The sequence below is a fragment of the Cebidichthys violaceus genome, unplaced genomic scaffold, assembly GCF_023349555.1.
Source record: "Cebidichthys violaceus isolate CVI_PGR_0920_01 unplaced genomic scaffold, fCebVio1.0.p SCAF_545, whole genome shotgun sequence".
Taxonomy (NCBI): domain Eukaryota; kingdom Metazoa; phylum Chordata; class Actinopteri; order Perciformes; family Stichaeidae; genus Cebidichthys; species Cebidichthys violaceus.
This window is the reverse complement of record NW_027176756.1, coordinates 22501-27762: the sequence shown is the minus strand read 5'-3', so window position 1 is coordinate 27762 and position 5262 is coordinate 22501. Positions and strand designations below refer to the sequence as shown.

General features: G+C 38.8%; 1 protein-coding gene across 1 annotated transcript in view; it reads right to left on the bottom strand.

The window, feature by feature from the left end:
* Positions 1-4945: 4945 nt before the first annotated feature.
* The window catches only part of LOC137888515 (coagulation factor XIII A chain-like), a 12977-nt gene continuing 12660 nt past the window's right edge, over positions 4946-5262 (bottom strand). Inside the window, 1 exon segment of the mRNA XM_068731915.1 lies at positions 4946-5262. This exon segment is cut by the window's right edge and continues 212 nt beyond it. The gene's annotated coding sequence lies outside the window, so the exon portion shown is untranslated.

The window sequence follows — 5262 nt, the reverse complement described above, 5'->3', positions numbered from 1 at the left end:
GCAGGACTTGTACTTGCAACAGGGTATTTTTTACAGATAAGTACTGATGTACATATATACTTTTATCTCAAAGATCAGAGTACTTGTGTTGTGTACTTTTACACTAGACTTTAAACCTCCTGAAGAAAGTGATCGGAGAGGAACAGGTCTGTGTGTACTGTTGACATATGAACAGACTGCAGGAGCCTCCATTTCATTAGCACCACACACACACACACACACACACACACACACACACACACACACACACACACACGCACACACACACACACACAGCAGCTAATGGTATTACATCACTGATCTAATCACTGCTCTTCACCTCAACTGGCCACTTTTCAATTTAAATGAATCTATTGAGATACAATGAGCCCATCCCCAACACACACACACACTCTCTCACACACACACACTCACACACACACACACACTCACACTCACACTCACACACTCACACACACACACACTCACACACACACACACACTCACACTCACACTCACACACACACACACACACACACACACACACACACACACACGTTTTCTCCACTTTGTTCCAGAGTAAACATCTCAACAGTGATGTGAGGGATGGTGATGAAATGTGGTTTAACATGTAAATAGTGACATTCAATCAGCCTCGTCATGCTAACATGCTAACATGCTAGCATGAACCAATGCACACGGACAACATCATAACTGGAGACCATCAGAGCGCTAGCATTCTCATAGTGAGCACGTTAGCCTCATCATGCTAACAGCGTTTCCTACTGGAAAGATGTTTAACAAACCCCAGAGAAGTGTTTGTGCTTCAGACGAGTCTCACAACTGTGAAGAGACGCAAACAACCCACAAAACACACACACAGGCGCACGGCTACCAACACTGAAATTACACCATTTCCCCCATTTCTCATCTTACTTATTTTTAAAATTACAACCATTTCTGACAAAAACTGGGACTTGATGTGCAAAAGCTATTTAGTCTTGTTCTGTTCATATGAACTGGCTTTTGTCATTCTGCTCTCTTAACATTCATATAGGGTTAGATAGATATGTATATATATATATATATATATATATATATATATATACATATATATATATATATATATATTATATAACAAATGTAAGAACGTGAAATGTGCATCTAGATAACTTGTGTTGATCTTCAGACATTCGACTTGTTTCACTTCAACTCGTCGACACTTTTGATGCATCTCGGCCTTAAAAACCAGAAGAAGAGAGTTTGATGTTATTTATTGGACTGTAACCATGGACACGTTGCCGGGGAACCAACCATCGCCCAACAAAAGGGTGGATTCATCCATTCAGGAGGAGGAGAGGAGGAGGAGATGCATCCCAGAGTCTCCAGCAGCTCCTCAGACAGGAGATGTGAGGGTTCCTCAACACGGAGCTACGAGTTGAAAACAGTTGTTGTTGATGAAACTTTACACACTCCCCCTCCACCCTCCTCCCCCCCCTCCCCCCCCTCCCCCCTCCTCCTCCTCCTCCCCCCTCCTCCTCCCCCCTCCCCCCTCCCCCTCTCCCCCTCCTCTCCTCCTCCATTGGAGCGTTGTCTGGACAGGCCGGCCGTCACTTGAAGCCAACACCTGTCGGCGGTGTGTGTGTGTGTGTGTGTGTGTGTGTGTGTGTGTGTGTGTGTGTGTGTGTGTGTGTGTGACGGCTGCTTCGTCTCATTTGTTCCCTAAGAAGCAGCTTCACACTAACACATGTGTGTGTGTGTGTGTGTGTGTGTGTCTGTGTGTGTGTGTGCAGCTCTTCATCAGGTTTTTCCTCTCCAGACGTTTGAGAAAGTGTGAGATGCAGCAGCTCAGACATGTGCTCTGGAGGGGGAGGGGGAAGAGGGGGAGGGGAGGGGGAGAAAAGGGAGGAGGAGGGGGGGGGTGAAAAACCGGTTTCCAACAGTGACGGGTGATTTGTAGGTAACAGTTGTTTGCGTTGCAGCCTGAGGCTGCTGAGCAGAGAGCCTCAGACGTGAGAGGAGCACGGTGGACTGACCTCACTTCATCACTTCAAGACCCAGGAAGGTCTGGGGGGGGGGGGGGGGGGGGGGGCAGGAAGTGAGGATCAGGCTGCCATGTTTGTAGTTTTTTGTGACTCAGTGTTACACTACATAGTACATGTATACGCTGCGGCTGCTTTGAGGGTTCAGTCACTCTTTCATGAGTAGAAGTTTGGGAGTAAAATCGGTAAAATTTAGTTTCTTTTGTTCAAAAATCACAAACACATGGCGGTGCGTTCAGGCTCTACTCAGTAACAATGAGCGTTAGTAATCATCATCAAACGTAATCCTGGTGGGAAACTTGAATAAATCCAGTGAAGGAGATGCTTTCATACAAATACATATTTATATATTTATGTATTTATAGAGAGGCTGATGGAGGACTCAGATTTAGAGTTGTGTGTGTGTGTGTGTGTGTGTGTGTGTGTGTGTGTGTGATACATTAGATTCCATGTTAGATACAGTTACCATGATGATGGCTCACCTGTTGATGTCTATTTATACACATGAACACAGCAGTTATAATACATTTTATTTATATTCAAAGTGATTTTATTTGAAAGTCTGTATTTCTGTGTTGTGACAGTTTAAGAGAATTAAATGAGATTCTGTGTGAAGTTTTGTCTCTACATCATTTATACATTTGATTTGAAAGAAAAAAGAACCGAAATATTATAATATATACAAAAACAAACAAACATTCATCTGTGCATGAAAAACTAGATTAAAGGAAAGGAAAAGTAAAGTACACAAACGAGTGCAGAAATACACACATGTACACACATTTTAAGTTAGTTCTATTTCTTTGTGTTGTTGCTGACAGGTTCTTTATTTCATCAGAAGTCTCTTTCTGGTTTAACATCTATTGTTCTGCAGCATTAAAACATCACTGGGACCAAATATCTGAAGACTCATAACCATAAATAATATTCACTTAGGAGTTTTCAAGACTATTTAAATGAAGTAATACCAGTGAATTGGAGGTCGACTTCTCTTTGCTGGGACCTTATTATTAGAAGCTGTAGATCAGAGAACACAGAACTCAAGAGTTTAAACTATTGATACAGTTTGATGCGTTCATGTCTGCAGGTCAGTAGAGGATAAAAGGCTGCTGGCTCCTCCTAGTGGTGAGACGGTTCAACTGCACCGGGAAGAACTCAGGTTCTGAGGTACAGTTATGAGGTACTTTACTTTATGAGTATTTCCATTTTCTGCTACTTTATACTTTTATCTGATAACTTAAGTAACTTTGCAGGAATATAGAATAATACACGAGGATGTGTCTGTACTGATTAAAGTACCAGCAGTATATAGAGTCATTAAAATGAGCTCAGCTGTGATGAACACATTAATGCATCGATATCTTAAGTACAATTTTGAGTGCAGGACTTTTACTTGTATTTCTACACTGTGGCAGTACTGGAAGAAATACTCCAGGTCTCCTCTGAACTTCATCCACAAAATGTCTCTGAAAGAGACACAAACCACCTAGGAAGAGACTCAAAACAACCACAAAGAGACATGAAACAACTTCAAAGAGACACAGAACAAACACAAAGAGACAACCACAAAGAGACATGAAACAACTTCAAAGAGACACAAAACAACAACAAAAAGACACAAAACAACCACAAAGAGACACAAAACAAACACAAAGAGTTTTGTGTATCTTGCCTTGTCTTATAATCATCCAATGTTATATTTACTTAAGTACTGTATTTAGTACAATTTTGACATACTTGTACTACACTTGAGTGATCGCACAATCTGCTACTTCATACTTCTGCTCCACTACATCTCCGACGGGTATATTGTACATTGTACTGCACTACATCCATCTGTCAGCTTAATTTACTTTTTACATAAAAACACACATTATGAAATGATGCAGTACTATAGTACTAGTCTACCCAGTAGTACAAAAAGTATCTAAAACTGGTTCCACATTGACAAAATACTCATACAAGTATAAATTATTGATTAAAATAGAATTATTTAATGTTTTATGATAACATAAACTCTACTATATATATATATATATATATATATATATATATATATATATATATATATAGTACTTTAGATAGTTTAAGTACTTTTTGTACTTTTTGCATGCAAAAGTACTTTTTGCATGCAACAGAGTATTTTTACAGTGTAGAATTGATACTTTTTTCTTGAGTACTTCTTCCATCACTGCCACAGTGAAGGAATAGTAAAAGTCAGTCATGCATTCAGAATCTTAAGTATAAAAGCATCAAAATATACTTAGAGTACAAACAAATAAAAGTACTCATTATGCAAAGTGGCTCCTTTCAGAGGACTTTTACTTTTCACTGTAAAGTGAAATTTTTGATTTTGATTGATTTGAAATGATGAATGAATGAATGAATGGATGAATGACTGACTGACTGACTGAATGAATGAATGAATGAATGAATGAATGAATAGATGAATGACTGACTGACTGACTGAATGAATGGATGAATGGATGAATGGATGGATGAATGGATGAATGCGACTCCGTCAGTGGTTTTGAAGATGCTTTTATTGTGAGTAGAAAGGTTCTGCATTAATACAAGAGAATAAATCACATTTCCTAGATGAAAGTGATGAAGCAACAGGTTTGATTTCTGAGAGGAGGCGTTCTGACGGATCAACATTTCACCTCAGCTGTCAGACTGACTCATTCTTTAGGTTCCAAATCTCACTTTATGAAAGAAAAGGGCGAGTTTTCTTTAATGTATTTAAGTTTGCTGATTACACCGAGTGTTTAAAGGTGAAACAACCGAGAAAACACGTAATAAAAAAAGTCAGACTCATTTTGGGGGAAAAGTTTGTTATATTTACGTGGCATTATTTAAACAAACTGGCCTTGAAAGGGTTTAAACGTCTCAAATTGAATGAATATTTGGGAGTTATGATCAGAACTGAAGCTGGTGAAAAGACTTAACTCAGAGAAAGTGGAAAATAAATGTTAATGTATGATTTCATGGCGATTTTTGACGCTGATTAACTCTTTGAACTGTAACAGAGCAGAGCATGTATTTAAATATGTGTTTGTATGACGGTTTTAAGAATCTAAAATATTGATTTTTCACATATTTATACTGAGATCAGTGTATCAATTAAAAATCTGAATCTGTCAGCTGAAGTGCCGTTAAAAAGCATTTATTAATTTGAGTTTCCTCACTGAACTTATTTTTAAAATGTCACACAAAACTTCCTCCAACTGCAAAATATCAA